The sequence below is a fragment of the Tachypleus tridentatus genome, chromosome 10 (genome assembly GCF_004210375.1).
Source record: "Tachypleus tridentatus isolate NWPU-2018 chromosome 10, ASM421037v1, whole genome shotgun sequence".
Taxonomy (NCBI): Eukaryota; Metazoa; Arthropoda; class Merostomata; order Xiphosura; family Limulidae; genus Tachypleus; species Tachypleus tridentatus.
This window is the reverse complement of record NC_134834.1, coordinates 131,775,512-131,799,891: the sequence shown is the minus strand read 5'-3', so window position 1 is coordinate 131,799,891 and position 24,380 is coordinate 131,775,512. Positions and strand designations below refer to the sequence as shown.

Sequence of the window (24,380 nt, the reverse complement as noted above, 5' to 3'; positions counted from 1 at the left end):
TCCTTCAGGTGACACGTAATGCTCATTGTTTGTCTTCCCACTGTTTCACAGTTCAAAACTAGGGACGGCTATGTCTAAACTATAGGTTTGGTCTGTTTAGAATTTCGCACAGCTGTACGAGGGCTATCCGTGTTAGCTTCTCTAAATTACTAGTAATAGAGAAGAGGAAGGGCAGCTAGTCAACAACACTCACTGCCAACTCTTGGGCTACGTTTTACCAACGACTAACGGGATTTACCGTTACATTATAATGCCCCTACGGCTTAAAGGGCGTGCATGTTCGATGTGACGGGAACAAGAACCTGCAACATCGGGATTGTGTGTCGAGCGCCTTAACCACCAAACCATGCCAGCCTCCATAAACCATGGGAACCTCTGACTTAAACGCTTAGCTCACCGTGTTTGAAACGTTATTCAGGTGAGCAAACAATCAGTCATTTGAGGACTGAGTGCGTGATTAATTCTGCTAAGTTTGAAGCTCTCCTTTAAATATTGCATGCATCATATATGCATAGCGTTTATTTGTTTTAGAGGAAAGCCGCATTGGGCTAGCTGCTGTATCCAGCTCGGGCTATCGAACCCTAGATTTTTATGTTTTAAATCCGTCAGATACTGCTGTCTTACCGGGAAACTCATATTGTCAAAACCACTTTGTCAACTTTGTATTAAATCCGTATTCACTAATTAGATCTGTATATACTTGTGTGGCCTCTTCGAGGAAGCGGATCAGCTGTTTATAGCTGCATTTAAAAACCAAAAATATATACCATGGTGTTTGCAGTCAGTATATATTTTTGGTTTGCACAGAACAAAAATTAGTTTCCAGTCTCAGAGATGTACTTGGTGAAATCTTCGGCATCTGTACAGTATCTTTTATTTAATTTCTCTTGCAGCTGAAATCAAAATATTGATAACTTTAACAAAATCTTGACGTTTGTGTCTAAGGTTGGGTAGTATGCTGAGTATTTCTCCATGGTTGGGTAGTATCTTGAGTGTTTTTCTATGGTTGGTAGTATGTTGAGTATTTCTCCATGGTTGGGTAGTATCTTGAGTGTTTTTCTATGGTTGGGTAGTATCTTGAGTATTTCTGCATGGTTGGTAGTATGTTGAATATTTCTCCATGGTTGGGTAGTGTTTTGAGTATTTCTGTAACTCGTAGGGCATCACCGTCATCTGCTCTTCTTTTCTACCCTGTAAGACTAACTCTTATTTATCTCGCTTTCTTATTGTTTCACCTTTAGTGTCTTGTTTACTGTATAGAGCAAATCCATAAATCTTGAAATACAATTAATACATGCATTATTTTCATAAATTTTTCTGATACTTTCACACGAATTCCATCAAGCGTTACTGGTTCGATTCTAATCTCTTTACGTAAATCAGAGTTGTCCGTCTGTATGGTGTCTGGCTAGAACAGTGGTTCTTAACCTGGGTTTAATCGAATCCCAGGGGTTTGGTGAGTCAGTCTCAGGGGTTCGGCGGAGGTCAAGACACACACACACACATGATTCGTGACGTCATGCTTCACTTGGCCATCATTGGCTGCGGCTGATCACATCACATCACTCGGCCTTAATATCTGTGCTGCAGGGAACTACGTGCGCTTAGCAGTCGTCTTGTGACTGTAGTAATCGTGCGTGCGTCATTATGATTTTTTTCCTAATCTTTCAATCCTTTCATACTAACTATGTCGAGCAAAAACAGAAAGTGGTCGGGCGAATACGTACAATATGGATTCACGTGTATAACGGAACATGATGGGAGTCAGCGTTCTCAATGCATGACTTGCAATGCCAAGTTGAGCAATTCTAGTATAGCACCAGCGAAACTAAGAGAACACTCCCTAAAGCTGCATGGAGATGAGAAATACAAGAACAAAACGCTTGCTGAATTCAAGGTAAAGAGAGCCAGGTTCGATGAAAAGACTACTTTGCGTGTTCTCGGCTTTGTACCCATCGACAAACCGATCCTCACAGCATTGTACGAAGTTGCGTACTTGATCGCAAAGCAGTGCAAACCACACGCCATTGGTGAAGCACTTATAAAACCAGCTACGTTGAAGATGGCGAATATCATGCTGGGAAAAGCTGCTGAAAATAAGTTATCCCAATTTCCTCTTTCAAATGACACCATCAGCAGCAGAATAGATGACATGAGCGATGACATCTTGGCTCAAGTAGTTGCATATCTGATTTCAAGCCGAGCAAAATTCAGCCTTCAACTCGACGAGACCACTGACGTTTCCAATCTAAGCCAGCTTGTTGTATCCGTGCGCTATGTGAAGAACGACGAGATAAAAGAAGATTTTTTATTTTGTAAACCTCTTATAACAACAACTAAGGCAGCCGACGTGAAGAAACTTGTGGATGACTTCTTCAGAGACAACGATCTTTCGTGGGATATAGTTTCTGCAGTTTTTTCGGACGGAGCTCCAGTCATGCTGGGACGAAACTCTGGTTTTGGTGCGCTGGTGAAAGCCGATGCACCACACATCATTGTAACGCACTTTGTTCTGCACAGGCATGCGTTGGCAACAAAAACCTTGCCTTCAAAACTGGCAGAAGTATTAAGAATTGTAGTGGAATATGTGAACTTTGTGCGAAATAGTGCCCTGCATCTTCAAAGAGCTGTGTAATGAAATGGGCTCTGAATTCGAGGTACTTCTCTACCATTCTAACGTTCGGTGGTTATCCCGGGGAAAGGTGCTGAATCGTGCTTTTGCCATGCCTGTGGAATTAGCCCTGTTTTTGCGAGAGGGCCAACACTGTCATGCAGATTGCTTCGAAAAATCTGAGTTCATTCTCATTTTGGCGTACATGGCCGATATCTTCAACGCTCTCAATCATCTCAATCAACAGATGCAGGGAAGTGGAGTCAACATCACCGAAGCGGAAGAAAATCGGAAGGCTTTTCAAAAAAAGCTACCGTTATGGAAACGGCGAACAGAAAATGATAACTTCGCAAACTTTTTTCTGCTGGACGACTGTGTAATTAAGATCGAAGATGTGTCTGAAATCGGAGACATTTCTGTACCCGAGGAACTGAAGCAAGCAATTGCCATGCACTTAGATGAGCTTGTAAAGTCTCTCGACGGATACTTCCCCACCAGAAAGTCATATCCAGTATGGGTGAGACAGCTGTTTACGTTTAATGTTGTGACAACAGATGTCAATGATGAATACCTCGACGAAATCATTGAACTTCAGCAGAGCCAGGTTCAACAGCAACTTTTCAGAACAACAACGCTCTCAACGTTTTGGTGTTACCAAATCGTAGCGTACCCTCTTATTGCTGAGAAAGCCCTTGAGATACTCATACCGTTTGTTACAACGTATCTTTGCGAGCAATCCTTTTCGAGGATGGTAGACGTAAAAACGAAGAAAAGGAACAGACTTTGTTGCGAAAATGATATGAGAGTGGCATTTGCAGTAAATATTCATTCAGTTATGTTTTTGTTTTTGTGTGAAATTCATGTTTTGTTGGTTTTGTTATTTGAACACAGTGATATTGTGTGCAACTGATGCATGGTTCATTTTGTGCACTAATAAAATATCTACTTATGTTTTGAATTTGAAAAATTCATATTTTATTTTTTCAATTACGAAGGGTTCAGTGAATGCAAGTATGAAACTTCCGAGGTTCAGTAGCTCCAACAAGGTTAAGAACCACTGGGCTAGAATAACTTTAAATGGATAAACAATTGGACCAATGATATGCATTCGGCAGCCATTTCTATTTTACCTCCCCAGCGTTGCGATTGAGGGCTTAGATGAACGAGGAAGAAAGTCGGTAGAACAATATATAAAACCAATGTTGAACGAGAGTGACTTTTAATAACACACATGTCACGGGTACATTTTGTATACTACAGCTCAAAATAGTGGAGTGGGAGCCCACGACTCTCATTCGTCGGATTACGCCCAGACATTGTTAGTTTCAACATATTCTAGACCCTAACTTTTTAAATTGCTGATTTGATATTTCACAGCTATTATAATAAATTACTAGAGTGATACTTTTGCTTGTATAATATCCAAACGGTGAAATTATCGGTGAGATATGTAATATTTACTTTGTCAACATACATAAAACACTTTAGGTTGGAGTTCAGAAACGCGATAAACAAGAAACTTTGGGAAATTTAAATGTGTTGTTTTTGCTTATAGGTTAAACTGTACAGACCTTTCGTGTCCTCGCTCAAAGATATCCATTCCTCGCTGCGTGTGAATTGTTTCGGTCTTGTTCTCTCAAGGTGATTGTTTAGCCATCTTTACAGATCATTGTAGCAGATAAGAGACTTAATGTCCCGGACCGACCGGTTTAATAGAAAGTGAGTTGCAATACCAGTATGTAAAAGGTGAATTTTGCTTTCAGTGAATAATTATGTATTACGAAAGAAACAGTCAGAAGAGTTTGCTTCAATTAATTGTTCAATTTTTTTTCTTCACATGTATTTTCTACAAGTGACACCAGAACCGTACTACTTAAGAACTTGTTGTAATTCCGGCATTAATACATACTCATAATATTTCCTTCTTTACTTTGTTTTCATACTCCCAAGAATCCGTCTCGTTATACAAAGAAATCAGTCTTACATTTATATCTTCCTAGACTTTTATTATTATAATAGTAAAATGACTCGTGATATTTTTTATTATTCTCTCTTCTTGTTATCCCAAGATATCGATCCATGATATGTAAGTAGTCTCTTTTATTTTGTTTTCTATTGGTGTTGACAGATCTTCTGTTTATTTATTTTCGTTTTTATCCATTTACTTAATTTATAGAATTATTGATAACCAAAGAACATTTCAGTTATTCTTTAACATTTTGCCTTAAATATGAACTTAAACTATAATATTACCCTGAAATCTGTACCTTCTACAATGGCCCAGCTAGGCCAGGTGGTTAAGGTACTCAAGTCGTAATCTGAGGGTCGCGGGTTCGACTCCCAGTCACACTAAACATGCTCGCCCTTTCCGCCGTGGGGGCGTTATAATGTGATGGTCAATCCCACTATTCGATTGTAAAAGAGTAGCCCAAGAGTCTTACACTGCTAAATTAGGGACGGCTAGCGCAGATAGCCCTCGTAGCTTTGCGCGAAATTCGAACCAAACCTCCTACAAAATAATAAACTGATTATCGTTTTTTATCAAACTTTCAAATAGCTAAATGACTAGATCATACAGAACAAATTACACAAGTTCAAAAATACCATCGAGTTAATTTAATTTTGACAACAGCAACAAAAATAGTGAGTAAAAAGAAAACCTATCCAGTTGTTTCTCTATTTAATAAATATATCTATACGTGTAGCGATCATTTTACGATTTTAAACTAAACTAAATTAGGGTTTTTATACATTGTTAAACTTAGGCAAACAACGCGTATTAGAGAGACGCAGCTTAGAAATTGCGAAACCTCTTGTGCTGTTATATAAGAAGGAAATTCCCCTCTTATAAGGAGGTAGGCGTTACAGCCGCATTGTATCTACCTGGATACTGGACGAATGCCAACTTTGATTCAGCTTGGAAAGGTTTAACAGCTGGTATAGAGACTTTCTGTGGCAAGAGAATACAGTAAATTTCACGTTTCTTCCGCTCCAAGTTTTTTTTTCTTTTAAATCTTTTACCTTGTTAGATTCTCAAGGTTAAGTCGTTGAAATCGCTACCAACTATCTTGCTTTAGATAGTTAATTGAGCTTGTGATATTAACTTACCTTCAAGGTAGAATTATTGCAGCTGGTTTAATACACCACGGTGTTTTTCATAAGAGTTGTTTTAGACCAAAGCTACTTATTGGTAAATCTGTCTGCTGTGGAAAATCGAATCCTTAATTTTAATATTGTAAGTCCGTAAGTTTACTGTTGACTCACCAGAGGACTTTCTATTAATACAAAACTTGAAAATGAAAGGTGAAGTGTGATATACGTATGTGTATGTGCTTGTGTATTTATGTATTTTCTAACAAGATGGTGTAGATGCTGAAACTTACTGTGCAAATTAAAGGTGTTTAGCAGTAAATTTATCTATTACGAACTTGAACTTTCCACACTTTTACTAGCATGTTTATTAAGAATTGTATTATTTCATGTGACGTTTGAGTAAATATTTTACATTATTATTATTTGTGAACGGTGTTTTTATGATTTACAAACACCTTAGTTTTTGTTTTTTTATTGTGCGCTTCTAACCAACGCACGAAATTGGTGTATAAATATAACTCTAGGAGAATTAACGTAAGTTCTTGGTTCTGTTGTGTAAAGAAGAGTTTTCGGAAAATATTGTTGAAAGTTTGATTAGCTTAACTTTAATGAAATATGCTTGTTTGTTTGCTTTTGAATTTTGCGCAAAACTACACGAGGGTTATCTGCGCTAGCTTCCTCTAATTTAGCAGTGTAAGACTACAGGAAAAACAAATAGTTCTCATCAGCCACAGCCAACTCTTGGGCTACTCTTTTATCAACGAATAGTGGGATTGACTGTAACGTTATAACGCCCCCACGGCTGAAAGGGCGAGCATGTTCGGTGTGACGGGGATTTGGACCTGGGAGCCTCAGATTGCGAGTCGAATGTCTTAACCACCTGGCCATGAAGGGCCTTGTCTGAGGAATCTACAAATAATCTTCAGGGTGGCCCGTAAGTCCATACCCATCCATATATTGTCTAAACAACGTTATAATACTAATGATGAGTTGAAGGAAGCTGTTACCGCGGCATTTGAGACAATAACCCCAGCTATGTTTAGGAAAATGTTTCACAGAACATGGCGTCGCATAATATTATGCAGCGAGAATGAGGGACAGCACACAGATACACTGGATACATAAGATATATGGATGGGTAGGGATTTACGGGCCATCCTGTATAACATTACACTGAAGTAAGACGTAATAGTAAATTTGATCTCATATTACTTTAATAGCTCAGTTCGAGTTTCTACTGCACGTAATCTGTAATCTGTGTAGGATGCTACCGAAGAGAATTGTTGCTCAACACTTTGATTCCCCACAAAGATAACAGGATGTTGCCTATTTTGTTTTTTTGAATTAATAAGTGTTAATCAGTCAGGGTCCAAATGTGCGTATATAAATTTGCCTATATCTGTGTGCGTGTGATAAGAAAGGAAGAACATACGACTTATGACGGGGGTTTAAGGGTGGGTTAAAAGTTGAGGTTTGTGGTTTCCGTGATAAACGGAGTAAAATAAGAGGATTCTTTGACTTTATAAGGTTTGAAGATAATTTTTTTGGGAACGCATCCTAAACAAACTTAAGGTGAAATATTCGTTTCTAATGAAACTTGGAACACCGAACACCATACACAGAATACTACACCACCTAGATATGATTCAGTATTTATTTTTTATTGTATTGTATTTTGTGTGAGGTATAGGCGTTGAATCCAGGAAAAAATTGTGTTTTTTTATTTCGCCTAATTTAAATCTAAACTGATCATCTCGTTTTAAATATTTTACTGTTTTCAAAACAATCTAATATTTGTTAAATATTATACTTTCCCCCCTTCCAAAGAAATGTAATATGGAAGTAGAAGGTTAAACAGTTTGTTTTTAATCAGGAAAGAAAAAGTGTACCATAAAATTTGGTCATACAAGATGGTGAAGTATCTGGATGGAACTTTTCATTATTTAAGTTACCTCACATACCTCACAATTCTAGGGGGATACTACCAAGCGAATGTTCTATTTCTGTGTATGTATATTTTCAGAATTTGCTGTCATGTTTATATATATATTGTGTTTTGACTTGTATCGAGTGTGTTTTCTGACAATAAATATGCTTCTGTCGACATTTTAAAAACTAATAAGGGTTCTTAGGATAATTCTGACTTCTGAAAGGTTAACAACCCAATTTTAAAAAATTAGGATTATATAAGCAACAATAAGTACTTTCTCGGCACCAGTCAATTTCCTGATAAACTATTTGACCCAGATTCCACGTGAGATTATTTCAGGCATGTTAATAACGAAAGGGCGATTTTAAACTTTTCACTCATTTATATTGCCAAGACTAAGTGTTTGTTGCCCTTCTGTAAGTGAAATATATATTTTTTCAAGTGATAAATAACAGTAACCATATTTCTATAACCGTAAAAAAAATCTCAAAAACATACCTTTATTAGCTCAGTATTATGTTATAACTTCTTCTGAAGCTAATCAAGTTGAAACTAATAGTTCTGCTATAACTGCTCACAGAATAATCATAAGTGTTTTGTTGTTTGTTTGTTTTTTCAAATACAAATTTGTGTTCTTGTGAGCTATCACATTAGCGATCGAAACGTCATATCTCATTTCAAAACATTCTTCCTTATTGTTAAAGCTGTAACTTGTAATAAAATAATGCAAATTAAAACTAAATTGGAACACAATATGAAATGAAACGAATAATGGTAAAAAACTCGCTAAATTAAAATAACTCTATTAACAGATACGAAAACAACAATGTTTCGGGTAACAGGCCTTCATCGGGTTTCCAGTAAGAATAAAATTGTTTCTAGAATAGTTCAAACACAGCATCAATCAACCAACATTAATATATGTGTGTGAAAAATTGAGGCCATTTTAAAAGTGATACCAAACATTATTAAATTCAAATTATTCAAACACCCCGAACTAACAATGGAAAACGAACATAATAGGATTTAGAACAGGATATGTCAAGTATGTGATGTTTATCTTCATGATTTTATCCATAAATATTGTTTGTGCTGTTATAAAAGTACATATAAATTACAATATAAAAATGTATTTATATAACCATTGTAAAAGTATATATAGAATTGGTTAAAGCTCACATTTAATCTAATAGAGTACGGATGTCAAGTAACATACAATATGTCAAACAACACACTCCAAAAAATCCAAGTGCAACAAAACAGAATATTAAAATCCGCATTCAGTTTACCATCATTTACGCCAACAAATTATCTACACCAAATTAGTAATTTACCAACTATAAGAGATAGAATAACAGAACTTTCTCTCAAATATTATCTAAAAGCAGAAAATAGAAACAAACTAACAGCATCACTACACCAATTATCAAGTGCACCAACAAAATACATGTCACCTTACAACATATTTCAAGAATCACAATCCACTCAACAAAGAATCTAAATAAATAAAATCCATGTTATTAACATGAATTCCTATTTTTCAGGTACAGGGCACACGACAGGCAAAACTTTCGGCGCCTGTCGTGTGAAAGTGGGTTTTCTCGGGGCACTCCCGTTTCCCCCCACATCAAAATCTTCAGGCATTGGATTTCTAGATCCCAGCCCAGGCAACATTTTTGCCAGACCCTGAATCGGGCCGTTTGATTTGATCTGGATTTGAACGAATTACATTCATGTTCACATCTCCCCAACTTTTTCCTTTCGGGACAGGTCCCGGCCTTTCTTTCCACTGCTGCCTTTGCCTCCACCCAAAACAACATTTAGAGAGACATTCTCCACCCAAAAAGTCAAGAATAATAACGATAATTAATTTATTAAAATAATAATAAAAAAACCACCATAATAACAATCCACGAAAGGGGACGAAGAAAAACTACAAAGTTCCTGAACACCCCAGTTGGAGAGAGAACTCTTCTGATTTCTCTCTCTCTAAACTGAACCCCTGCCACGTTAGTTTAGTTTAGTTTCACATTTAAAGCCCCCCAGTGGCTCAGCGGTATGTCTGCGGACTTACAACCCTAAAAACCGGGTTTCGATACCCGTGATGGGCAGAGCATAGATATCCCATTGTGTAACTTTGTGCTTAATTCAAAACAACAACAACAAATTTAAAACCTTAAGAATATGATCAACATCTCTACAAGAGACTAATATTTGTTTATTTTGTTTTTTTCTCATTGAATAAAATTGATTATTTAATATTTCGATCTGCCTGGTTATGGCGCTATACTCGCAATCTATGGGTCGCGATTATGAATCCAGTATCACCAAACATGATCGTCTTTTCAGCTGTTGGAACATAATAATTTTATTTTCAACCCACACTTCGTCGGTAAAAGAGCAGACAAGTAAATTATTGCGAATAATGTTGACTAGCAACCGTCTCTGTTCTTCTCTTCTAGATTGCAGTCGACTAGCGCAGACAGCCTTGGTATGGTTTCCTATACGTGGTGAGGAGACCTTCCAGAGAAGGTTCTGTTCTTTCGGTTTACCTCCTCTGGGATCTAAACATCCACCCACGTGTTTGCCGTGTGTGGCGACTCGTGAAGGGGAGGAGAAGATTCTAATGGTTGAAGGGTCCAACCCTAACAAACCACTTTGGCATTGAATTCCTGGAGACGGGCGGCCTTGGGGTGTCCACCCTAGGGTCTATCGGTTGGTCCAGTTGAGCTAGGTTCAACCAAGTACCAGTGTTGGATGATCTCAACAGGTGTTGTGGATATTGTATCTCATGCTGGTGTTTGGGTACAGTGCTTCTCTTGCTGTTCTTCTGATTATTTTTAACCGGATCTGGCAGGAGAATGTTTTTCCTGATGCCTAGTGTCAGGCTATTGTCCTAACTTTCTCTAAGCTTGGGAAGAACACCAGATTCCTTCAAACTATCGTCCAATTGCTTTGACGAGTTGTTTCTGTGAGACCTTAGAGAAGGTGGTTAATGCTCGTCTTGTTTGGTTCCTCGAATCAAACAACCTCCTCTCGTCCACCCAGTGTGGGTTTTGACGACAGAACTCCACCATGGACCACCTGATTCGACTTGAAACATCAATCACAGAAGCCTTTCTCAAATGGCAACATCTTGTGTCAATATTCTTTGACATTGAGAAGGCTTATGATACAACATGGAGATATGGCATTTTGCGAGACCTCTACTTATATAGGTTACGTGGTCATTTGCCCATTTCTATTAAAAACCTTTAACGGGCAGTCGATTCCAAGTCCGTGTGGGTTCGATACTTTCCCGTTCTTTACTACAGGAGCTTGGAGTCCCTCAAAGCTGTGTTTTGAATGTCACACTTTTCAATGTAAAGACTAATGCCGTCACTGAACAATTCCCTCTTACTGTTGCAAAGGGACTCTATGTCGACGACTTTCATATCTCATGTCAGTCGTTGAACATAAGGTATATTTAACGGCAGCTACAGAGTGCCCTCAATCGTTTACCACAGCAAATGATTTTAGCTCATCTCTCTTTCTCTAAAACCGTTTACATGCACTTTTGCCGCCAAAAGGGTATTCACCCCGTTCCTGAACTCCGTGTCGGTGAAGTTGTGCTACCCGTGGTCTCTGAGACAAAGTTCTTAGGGCCTATCTTTGACCTTAAGCTGACCTTTATACCACACATCAAGCAGCTACGAGTCAAATGTACAAGAGCACTGAACATCTTTTGTGTGCTCTCTTCCACCACTTGGGAAGCGGATCAATGTTCTATGCTAAAGATATATCGTGTTCTCTTATTCGATCAAAACTAGACTATGGGTCACTGGTCTATGGCTCTGCCAAGGACCTCGGCCTTGAAGATGCTGGACCCCATCTTCATCAGGGAATTCGGCTCTGCACCGGGGCTTTCCGCACTTCCCCAGTCCAGAGCTTGTACACAGAGTCTCATGATTTTCCTCTACACCTCCGCCGTTTGCAACTGTCTTTACTGTATGTTCCGAACTTCGATCCTTACCACAACATCCCACATAGGGTTGTGTTTTCCTTCCTCAGTAGGCCATGCTTTTTTTAGAACAGACGATCTGCCATTGTTTCTTTTCGCCTTCGTATCCAGGCGCAGTTGGATGACTTGGGTCTGCCCTTGGATAACATAGCTCATTCCTAAATGGCTTGTTACAATCTCCAAATGTGACCATTCTTTAATTCATCTGAGAAAAGCAGACGCTCCCGATTGGAAGTACCGTTTTTTATTTGCTGAATATCTTTCGAACCATCCTTCCATTTCCATTTATACGGATGGTTCGAAATCAGGTGATTCTGTGGACTTTGCCATGGTTTGTTGTGGTTCGATGGTTACACACAGAATCCCCTCTACAGTTTCTGTGTCACTGATGAACTGTATGCCATTTACCTTGCCCTTGATCACATAGAAGCTAAGCAGTAGTCGAATTATACTATTTATACTGACTCGCTTAGTTCTCTACTGGCCCTGGAATCGGTTCACGTTTTTTCTTACCCTGTTCTCCACGATTTTCAAAACCGACTGGCCCATTTGTTTTTAACATCTACCTCTATCCAGTTTTTCTGGATACCAGGCCACGTTGGTATTCGCGGGAACGAGCTCGCCAACACCGCAGTTAAGTCTGTCTGCTCTAGCGCTATCACTGTTGTGCCTGTCCTATACATGGACTATTGTCCTGTATTCAAGACTCGGCTCCGTGCCAGTTGGCAGTCGACTTGGAGTAAGCAACGTGAAATCAAGTTTTTCCAAATAAAACTCTCTGTTGGACTTTGGTCTCCTTGTTTCCGTGAAGATCGGAAAGAGGAAGTTGTCGTAACTAAACTACGCAGTGGTCACAGTTTAAAAACGCATCGTTTTCTTTTATCTGGAACTGATGCACCAGTGTGTAGTCTATGTAACACTCAGAACACTATAAGCCACATTTTACTTTCTTGCTATCGTTATGACTCTCAACGACGACACCATTTTAAACATGTTTTGTCCCAAGATTTGTCCATAACGTTAGACAGTGTTATTGGTGTCCACCTTGGAAATGTTTTTAGTTTTTTTTAAAGACTACCAATCTTTTCAATGCCACTTAAGTTTTATATTTATACATTAGATTTTTTTTAATGAGATTCCCTTTTAAAAATCACAGTTCATCTCATTTGATTTGAAATTAGAAACTGGCCATAACATTAAATTACTCGAAACCAGGACTGGAAAGGCCAACTTCAGGTGACTAACACTGCTGTTTGAACTACTCCTTAGTCATCCTGGTGAGTTATTATTATAATTTTGTTACAACTCTTTTTAAACTTTTATTACTTTACTTTTTGAAAATGGCCATAACATCAAATAACTCGGAACCAGGACTGGAAAGGCCAACTTCAGGTGACTGACGGTGGTTTTTGAACTTACCTCTTAGTATTTCTGGCGAGTTATGATAATTGCAGTTATGCTACAAAAATTCCTCTACAACTTGTATTACTGTAGTTTTTCTCTTAACGCTATAGACCAAATGTAAACACTGGTTTTATGTTGTTGTTTTTACACTTTGTTTCATTTTACCTTAATTTCCTTTTATGAATTTTACTAAACTTTCTTTAATTTTAACTTTTTACCGGATGTTTCGAACAAATAGCCTAGCTGCTTTGTGCCATAAAACACCAAATGAACCAACCAACCAACCATCGTTTTTTTTTATCTGGGACTGATGCACCAATGTGTAGTCAGGTTACAATAAGCCACATTTTGCTGTCTTGCCATCGTTACGACTCTCAACGACGGCACCGTTTTAGACATGTTTTGTTCCAAGGTTTATCCATAACGTTATACAGTGTTATTGGTGTCCACCTTGGAAATGTTATTAGTTTTTTAAAGGCCGTTGACTTTTTTAACACTATTTAAGTTTTTAATTCATAAATTAGACCTTTTTTAAATGTGATTTTTTTATGAATTAAAGTACAACTGGTTCGATGTGAAATTAGAAAATGGCCTTAACGTCAAATAACTCAAAACCAGGACTGGAAAAGCCAACTTCAGGTGACTGATGCTGATGTTTGAACTTACCCGTTAGTCATCCTGGCGAGTTATGATAATTAAAATTATGCTACAGAAAGTCCTAAAACTTGTATTACTGTACTTTCTGAAAACGGCCGTGATGTCAAATAACACGAAACTAGAACTGGAAAGGCCAACTTCAGGTGACTAATGCTGATGTTTGAACTACCCGTTAGTCATCCTGGCGAGTTATAATAACTAAAATTATGGTACAGAAAGTATTTTAAAACTTGTATGACTTTCTCTCTTACTGCTGTAAACTTGATATACAAATTGGATTTAACTCTATTTAAGTTTTCAATTCAAAAATTAAAATTTGTTTTATTTTACCTTGATACCGCCCAAGAGTTGGCGGTGGGCGGTGATGACTAGCTGCCTTCCCTCTTGTCTTACACTGCTAAATTAGGGACGGCTAGCGTAGATACCCCTCGTGTAGGTTTGCGCGAATTAAAAAAAAAAAGATTTCTTTTTACGAATTTTAATAATTTTACTTTAATGTTAACTTTTTACCGGATTTTTGGCGCAGATAGCCTATTTGCTTTGCTTCATGAAGCGCCAAACCAACTAACCTACCTCACAGCCTTCGAGGAGCTCTATACGAAATTCGAAAAACAAACAAAGAGACAATCTAGCAAACTGTGACTTTTAGATAAGATATTGACATCCGATATAGTGTTATCTGCTTCTTGCATCCAATGTTTTTCACTATAATGTTCAGCAATAGCTGTTTGAAGTTATTAGTGTTTGAAGGTTTGGATCTCACACACGTGTACATATATTTCATTATGTACTACATAGGCATTAGAGTACCTTCACCACAGGTTGCTTTAGAAACAACGTTATCACAACAGCACCAATCATGTAGCTTTTATTTGGCGGTTATACACTTATTTTTTGCATATCGTGTTTCTTTTTCATATGCTCAAATTGTCATTAAAATTTTAATGGAGATGACTGGGTTTTATACTACTTTAATATGGAATTCTGATGTTCTAATTATTGTTTTCAATTTTGTGTTAATATCGTTACTTGTACACGGTATCGCTAGAGTGGCCTGAGCTTTAAATGTTCGTCCCTTATTTCCATGATGTCCCTGCTTGTACAGCGGTACGTATATGGATTTAGAACGTTAAAATCAGGATTTCGATTCCCTTCGGTGGACACAGCAGATAGCCTTATGTGGCTTTGCTACAAGAAAACACACACGCTTATTTTTATGATCAAGGAAACTTGAAAATGTGTAACATTTTTGGATATATAGATATTTAATCTCAATTTTAACAATACTGGGAGATTATAGGAATATAACTAAATAATTAAAACTGAAGAAAAGACTTTTCAAGATCTTCTGTATATATAATTCTACAAAAATGCATATTCTAACTGAGGAATAAGTTGGGACACCCTACCGCTTAATAGCTATTGTTACACCCAGTGGCTGAAATAACTGCAGTGAGACGCTTCTTATAGCCATCTACCAGTCTCTGACATCGGTTTGAAGAAAGTTTGCCCCACTCCTCAATGCAAAATTCTTTTAGCTGTGAGATGTTTGAGGGGTTTCTTGCATGTACAACCTGTTTCAAGTCTCCCCACAGCATCTCAATGGGATTAAGATCTGGGCTTTGACTCGGCCATTCCAGGACTCTCCATTTTTTAGTTTTCAGCCAGTTCTTGGTGGATTTACTGGTATGTTTTGGGTCATTGTCGTGTCGCTTCAGCTTTACTTTTCGTACAGATGGTCTCACATGATCCTGAAGCACCCTCTGATACACAGTAGAATTCATGGTGGATTCTATGATTGTGAGCTGTCCAGGTTCTGCTGCAGCAAAGCAGCCCCAAACCATGACACTTCGACCTCCATTCTTCACAGTTGGTATGAGGTTCTTTTCCTGGAATGCTGTATTTGGTTTACGCCAAACATGTCCTCTGTTCTGGTGTTCAAATAATTCAAATGTGGACTCATCTGTTTAAAGAACATTATTCCAGAAGTCCTGGTCTTTGTCTACATTCTCTCTGGCAAACTTTAGTTTGGCCTTGATGCTTCTCTTAGAGAGCAAAGGTTTCCTCCTTGCACACCTCCCATGCAAGTTAAACTTGTGCAGTCTCTTTCTGACTGTAGAGGCATGCACTTTCACATCAACAGTAGCCAGAGCCTGCTGTAGGTCCCGTGATGACATGTTAGGGTGTTTGTAGACCTCTTTTAGCATCTTGCGGTTTGCTCTCGGGTTGAACTTGCTTGGACGACCAGATCTGGGCATGTTGGCAGTTGTTTTGAAAGCCCTCCACTTGTTGACTATTTCCCGAACAGTGGAATGGCTGATTTCAAAATCTTTTGGGATCTTTTTAAATCCCTTACCAGACTCATAAGCTGTTACAATTTTCTTTCTGAAGGCCTCAGACAGCTCTTTTACTCTCACCATTGTGCTCACTCTCACTTCAACAGTCAGGAGCACACCAAACTAAATGTCTAAGGTTTAAATAGGGCAAGCCTCATTGAAAATGCTGAGTAACGATCTTCTAATCACGTGCACCTGGTGTGATACACCTGTGTGTGAGTTGAGTTATTATAAGTGGGAATAAATGTGGGGGTGTCCTAACTATTTCCTCAGTTAGAATATGCATATTTGTAGAATTACATTTACAGAAGATCTTGAAAAGTTTTTTTCTTCAGTTTTAATTGTTTAGTTATATTCCTATAATCTCTCAGTATTGTTAAAATTGAGGTTAAATATCTATATATCCAAAAATGTTACAAAAATACACAGGCTTTCATAGGGTGTCCTAACTTTTCACATGACTTTATCTGTTTTGTTTGCTTATCAAACTCCTTATGTTCTGTATAGATTTCTGTTTGTGAGCAGTTCTTTCGCAAAAGAGTCAATTTATCCAACTTTCCTTTCACACATCTTATTGGCTGCTAAGATGAATAATATTATGAAGTATGTGTTTGAATTTTGAATAAGTCTCTAAACACATTCAAAACATATATTTCGACATTGTACTGTCACGATCAGATAACGTTTGACGTATATTTTATACGTAACGTACGCTTTTCTAAATTATGTGATTTTTATATTTTGTCTGTTGATTTACAGATATTATTTGTTTACGATCGTTTGTTTGTATTATTAGAATAATTTAATTTCAGAAATGTTTGGTATCACTTTTAATATGATATGAACCTTTTAGATACGTGTACCTATGTTCGATTAACTTGTGACGACGTTCCAATTTAATTTCAACTGAATTAGCGATATTGTAAGTTATCGACAGCTCCTAACGAAGCTGTAATAGAGAAACACGGAGGTAATAAAGATAGATCTACAGACATAAATAGTTATTTTACTTAAATTGATAAAAAACGTATAGTAATAATCTTCAGTTTGAGTTAAAGAAGTTAAGAATAAGATTTATGGCTTTGGTAAAAACTATGATCCTTTTAACAATAGAATGTATTTTTATATTTTGGAATTGTGTTAACAGTTTTTTTCAGTTAATGTTTTTTCTTATGGTGAGTCATTCAATCTATGTATGTATACATATAATAAGATTGGAGGAAGACACAGCTTCTGACAGGATTTAGTGTAACTTAAGACTACAGTACAGTTTGTATAAGATTCACTGCCTAAAGATAAACCTCTTATCAAATAACAGCTGATAATTTTATGGAGTATGTGCCAGAAAAAGTTGGTAAAGACTTTAAGTAATAAACCACCTTTTTGTCTCTTGGACTTTGGAATATCAAATATGCTGAAATGTTTTTAACATCTTGAAAAGCAGAAAATAATATATTTTCAATATTAAAAGTTAGATTTACCCAATAAATTTTATAATGACGATAAAATGATTTTCAAAGAACGCCATAGAACGTTTAAATTCAAAAGGTCCAGGCCATACAACCCTAGTGTTTTCGAAAATGTTTTCTTCATCAGGGAGTTTGCCTCCTATAAAGAAAGGCCCATTTTTCCAAAATACTTGGTTTAGGGTTTTGTAAGTTTGCTTTTAAATGTCTTTTTTATGACACACTAGTTTCCTAACATCATAAAACATTTTAATGTTCAGTTTCTCTTGCTAGAAATTATTTGTAAACACAACTACAGAATGGTAACTTCTATTACTCGTTAAAGACAAGAAGAACTGGAAAAAAAAACTTGTTTATTAAACGCTCTTAAAGATTGAAAAGGATTTTATGTTTATTATAACTGAACATTACTAAGCTTTTGTTCCCTAAAATGTTACATTAAAATTTTATATAAAATGAAAAAAAAATGTATAACTATATTAATACAAATGTCAGTAGTTGAAAACAAAACGTCTGTTTTCTGTAACTGGAAATCTGTGGATTTACAAAGTTCTGATAAAAGACTGCTTACAGATGTCAAGATGTACAGTACTGATTATAAAACAACAGATGTCTAGATCAGGGATGGAAATGCGAGGTATGCCGTATCTCTAATCCCTCTAAACGAACTTTTATGTATGTGATCGCGCTGTGAGAATACATTAAGTCATTGACCAAGGCAGTATCGAAAAACACTCGCTATTGTACATCTGTTAAGACTGGCCGAAAACATGGCTTCTCAGTGGCAGAAGGTAGATGATGATGATGTTGAAGTAAACAGTTCTACATATCTTTGTGGTCCAGTTGCTGTTTGTTAAAGAATTTTGTTTTGTAAATAATCTCTAAATCGGCGTTGATTGGTTTGTTCTAGTGCGAAGCTTACGATGCAATTACAGTTACCGTATTTCTGATGGCATTTCACTAAATAATTTCATTAATTATATTTCATTTAAATATTTGTGTGCAGACTCCTGAAATAATTAAGTAATTATTATGTTTTTAAAGTGGTGATAGGAACATTCATTTTTCTTGTCCAACAGAATTTTACTTTGCAGGAAACAAAATCTTTTTTTTTATGTTCATATTCAAGACCACGCTCCCCTCCCCACCTAATGCCGATTTTAGACCCTACCCCTGATTCTGAAAATCCACTTTCATTTCTGTATACAGTACTGATTAAAAACCTGGGAATTACTCGTCTTAAATAATACGTGTAAATTAAAATTAATTAATATCTCGCACTAATTCAAAACCCGCGGAGTTAGCTAATTTAACATTTTGACATTAAAGTAAGTGTGAAAGAAACTAGAAGTGGATAGATAGAACAAAAGTGTCAACATCGGAAAAAGTGATATAAAAAAATGAAAGTTTGGTAGCGTCTGTTTTGGTTTTTGTTTTTAACTGATTCGAATTACATTTGCGTTTTTAAAGTTCAGGAGTTACATAGTTTTGGGTTCAGCTTCAAGAAATTGGTCCGATCAATTTAAAATTAATTAATTGAAATTGTGCAATAAATTAAAGTTTTCTTTCAGTTTTTTGTTTAGAGAAAACCAGGGTATATACATATATATAAGAAAATAATTAAAATATGTTTTCTTATTGCACTAAACCTCTAGTTAATAATGAAGCTAAGATATTAAAATTACCAGTACAGATCTGAAACCAGTAGCTGTTTCTTTAATTGATTTGAGCACTACAAACGAAAGTTCCCCTTTCAAGATAGTATGTCTAGCTCTTAAAATTAATGCCCTTCCCGCTGGTACAGCGGTAAGTCTATGGATTTACAACTTTAAAATCAGGGGATTCGATTCCTGTCGGTGGACTCAGCAGATAGTCCGATGTGACTTTGCTCTAAGAAAGCACACTCAAAATTAGTAAATGTATATTTACTTGATATTACGCTAATCCTCGTTTCCCGCATGAAATTCGTTGTGCTTGTTTATTCCAAAAACTATCAGTTAATAGGAAAGTAAACATGTAGGATTATTGAAGTGACTTTTCAGCATGTTATTAGTTCTGCACCAAGAACACTGCTTTTACTAACTTCTTGTGAAGATTTTAGTTTGTAGAAAATATGAGGTGCAGTTTGTTTGCTTATTTGTTGTAGCATTTGGCGAATATTACTTCCGCTGTTTCCTGAGATAGGATTATAAAATTATAAAATAAATACTCGTTAATTTTTATTTGTTTTTGGTTGTGGCTTTGATTTGATGGATAATTTGTTTTTTATCAAATAACACAAGTAGATTTATTTAGATTTATTGAGCCGTGGGGGCGTTATAAGGTTCAGTCAATCTCATTATTCGTTGGTAAAAGAGCAGCCCAAAAGTTAGCGGTGGACGTTGATGACTAGCTGCCTTCCCTCTAGTCTTGCACTGCTAAATTAGGGATGACTATTGAAGATAGCTCTCGTGGAGCTTTGCATGAAATTCAAAACAAACAGACTATTTGTCTAACTCGAAAAACAGCCATATCGTAAGATTTTTAAACACTTGATTTACTTAGTAATTCGTCCCATAATTGATAGTAAGTAGAAATATCCTATCTTACAATCGTAAATACACAGTATATATCACAGTACTAAAGTGATAGCTGGACATCCCCTAGTCTAAGACTGTAAGATGATATCTAGTATTCTGTGTCGTAAGACCGCAAATAGGAATAACATGCACATCACTACTCAAATGGTAACTATGTGTCCTAAGACTGTTAATACACGGCAAGCACAGTTGTATTAAGATGGTAACTTGGCGTCTCGTATCTTATGTATTGTGTATTTACGGTCATAAGATGCGGAACGCCTAGTTATCTTCTTACAACAATATTAAGTTAACTAGGTGTCTAATGATCGTAAATGTACAATAAGTACTGTTGTATTAAAACGGAACTGGGCATTCCGTATTTTATGACCGTAAATACACGATAAGTACCGCTGTATTAAAATAGTAACAAGGTGCCTAACAACTTTAAATACATTATAAGTACCATTGTATTAAGATAGTAACTATGTGTCTAACGACCGTAAATAGAAAAGGAATGCATCGTATCATTATAATAAGATAGTGGCTTAACAAATCAACGTAGAAGTAGCAATGGCCGAGAGCAGCGAACCTCCTGCATTTACTAAAATTATCTTAACAACGCATGCGCATCACGTTATCTAGGCTTACGTGTAGTGTTGTATAGCTAGATTATAAATCACATGTAAACTGTGTGTAATGTTCAAGTTTATGTTGTGCAGAGTGTTACAAATTCCTGCATCCTTAACAATTTGTTCTCGTTGTTTTCGGACATGTAGGTCTAAAAGATTTTAGTCACTGCTGAAGGTCAACTATACTTGCCAAACAGTTAATAATTTTCTCAGGAACCTTATTAAACGGCATCGCGAAATGATAAAAAGGAAATTAGCAGAGTGGGATTGTGGGTAAAAAAGTAAAAGTATTTATGTTGTGAAGGGACAATAATTACTACTCAGTGACACAATGTGAGCTAAGTTAGCGTATAAACAGTTCATCATTTATACTTCTGAATCTCCCAGACTAAACGTAATGAAATGTGAAATTTAATTTTAAGAAAACCTAAAGAGCAAAGGGTACGTTTGTGATAAACTGGTGATATATATATATATATATATATATATATGGATGTGTGTGTGTATTTATTTACTTCTTTACAACATGGCATTCGACGACTGCGAGAACGGATAGAGCCATCGCTGAGTTGTTTCCTTCTGGTACCAAGCACCAACTGTGATTAAAAACAATAAATGTACTGAACGAACAAGTTTGCGCCATCTGGTGTGAAGTTGTGTATACAAAGTCGGTTTCATAATACACACACGTATTGTTGATGATTCATTATAGATGATAAAATAGAGCATACTGAAAACATTAATGAGATTTTTACACTTGGTGAGAATAAGAAAGAAATCTGTAATATATATATCTATACAGTTACGACAGTAAGTGTTCGTACCCCTGCGTCGTTTGTAGTTTTTCCCTCATAATTTAAAAAGTATCACGATTAGAATAATGAAAGTATAGTATATAATAAATATTATACTAACACACATGTACATAAATTTTTATGCAAGTTGAACGACAAATAAATTGTTTATAAACAAATAACCAAACATAGTAGGGACAGAAAGTGTTCGTGCATCTACTTTAATGATCAGTTGTGCAGCATTTCAGGTTAATTACTTGGCGCAATCTCTCTTCATAGATCTCCATGATCGTTTGACAGTACTCGGCTGGTATTTACTTCCAGTTTTCTTTACAAAAGGCCTCCAACTCTTGCAAGTTTTTCAGATGATGCTGATGAACCCTGGTCTTCAACTCATGCCAAACGTTTTCAATTGCGTTGAGATCGGGTGACTGCCATGGCCACTCCAGAACGCTTATATGGTTCCTCTGCAACCAGGGTTGCACATATTTCGGTGTGTGCTTAGGGTCATTGTCATGCTGGAAGTTCCAACGACGCCTAAGCCGCAAGTTCCGAGCATCATTCTTGATATAAGTGCCTAATATATCAACGTACTCTTCTTTTTTCATGATTCCGTTGACGCGGTGAAGGCTGCCTACACCAGAAGAGCTGAAGGAACCCCATAGCATGATCGAGCAATCTCCGTGTTTAACTGTAGGGACGGTGTTCTTTGGAAAATTTCGTTTCCCCTTCTTACGGAAAATATAGCGAACATCATTGTGACCGAAAAGCTCGATTTTAGTCTCGTCTGACCAAAGAATACTCTTCAAATGCTTTCTCGTATATCTCAATTGTGCTTCTAAATGAACAGGTTTTAAATATGGAGTTCTACGCGGACGGCACCCTTTGAACCCAGAAGAGCGTAACATGTTCGTAACTGTAGAGGTGCTTACTTCTACTCTAGTTTCCCGTACCAGTTTCTGTATGTCATTACGTGTTAAACAAGGGTTCCTACTAAATTCTCTGAGAACCTTCCTCTTGGTTCTCTCTGGAATTTTGGTGAGGCGTCCGGAACGAGGACGGTTAGCAGTTGATCCTGTAAGCTTAAACTCAGCAATTATGCTTTGAACAGTAGATTTTGGCACATTAAGTTGTGTAGCAACACCGGAAAGAAACACACGAGACTTGTATTTTACAATAATTCAATTTTTCAAATCACTGGACAGTTGTTTTCTGTTCGCCATGATGACCAAGCAGATAATGAAGGAGACAGCGTTAAATTGCCGGAAGTACATTTTTGCTGGCTAAATTCCAATAATTATGAACCCAGTGTCTAGTTTTGGAATAGTATAATGTAGTTTATTCGCCAAACTAAACAAAATTTTACGGGAATATCAGTTTTTCACACTTTCTGAAATGTACAAACACTTTCTGCTCCTATTTTTGGTTATTTGTTTATAAACAGTTTATTTGTTGCTTAATTTACATATAATTTTATGTAGATGTGTGTTAGTATAATATTTATAATAAATCCTACTTCTTTTAGCCTAATTGTGATACTTTTTATGTTATGAGCAAAAAACTCCTCGGGACGCAAGGGTACGAACACTTTATGTCGTAACTGTATATATATACTCAAGCCATATTACATATGTATAAGCATATTTGCTTTCAGTATGTTAGTCAGTTTTGCTGGAATTGCAAGCTATTTACCAAAGAAAACTGTGTAAAAATGTGTATAAAAAGCTGAAACTTTCAAATTGTTAGTTTTTTTTATAAGATGGGTAATAGCAGGGAAGAGTTTAGAAAACTATGTAACAACACCGATCACTAACAATAACATTAGCATTTTTTAATTTTTACACTTTGCATAGTGAACTATTTTCATATAGTCCTCAAATTATAATTGTATAGTAAAATGAGAGTCATTGTGAATCTAGCCTCAGTTTGAGGTGTGACAGAAAAGTTTTCCAAATCATTTACAAACATTTTACTATCTAACCAACAGAGACAATTTTCTTGTTTAAGAAATGTTGTGGTATCGCTGATGTGTTCTAATAATCCGATCTCTCTCCTTTGGTTACATCTCTGACTTTTTCCGGTGTCATTCGTATTGTGACGTGTTTACATGTTCTAATAATTCGGTATCACTCCTGTAGTTACTTGAATGTTCCACTGTCTTTCATGTATTAACATACTGTAATGTTTCGTTTTCGCTCCCTTGGTTACGGGGTCAAGAAGCCGCCCACTTTTATAGTAAAGAAGAAAGGAGCCCACATATCTTCTTCAAGTAGATACTGTTGTTGGTTGAAGCCTTAACTCCACCTGCTCACGACTAAGTCCACGTTAGATAATGCAATAAAACGTTAAGGAACACAATGAAAAATATGGGCCCAAGTGCTTGACATCTTCATTCTCTGGTCCTTGCCAATATTGTAAAGTGTTTTAAACTAAGACAGATTTGTAATAGATCCCAGTATTCGGGATTTTACTGAGAAATTTCCTTGTGCTTTGAGAATCTAAATGGGAGCGACAAACATTTTAAAACAATTATGGAGAGAGGTGAAATGCTGCATTTTTGTTGTTGTTTTGTTACTTCGTTGAAAGACATATAAGTTTGTGTGTTGGCAGCAACACTTTGGATATGGCTATGTGGCTCCCAGCAGTTACGAGGAGTGAGATTGTGTTATGGTGTGGTTCTGTTTTCTTTTGTTTGGACTTGATCTTCTAGAAATAATGAAGGGACCATTAAGTCACTTGTGCTATCATTACGTTCTGTACAATTCTGCACTGCCTGTATTTGTAGGTTTCTTCTAGAAAGCTCCGTACCGCTTTCAACATGACAATACACAACACTGCACGCCTTCAAGCAGATATTTGAGATAGTAATAGCCGGAATCTGCTCTGGCCCATCTAAAGA

The 24,380-nt window shown here is 36.7% G+C and overlaps 1 protein-coding gene across 3 annotated transcripts in view; it reads left to right on the top strand.

The window, feature by feature from the left end:
- LOC143230331 (inositol hexakisphosphate kinase 1-like) overlaps positions 1-24,380 on the top strand; it is a 61,767-nt gene that overhangs the window by 10,035 nt on the left and 27,352 nt on the right. The window contains exon 2 of one of the 3 annotated variants that reach the window (XM_076463699.1): positions 4,167-4,330. The exons of the other annotated variants lie outside the window; for them this stretch is intronic. The gene's annotated coding sequence lies outside the window, so the exon portion shown is untranslated. The remainder of the gene's footprint in view (positions 1-4,166; positions 4,331-24,380) is intronic. 3 annotated transcript variants of the gene reach the window in all.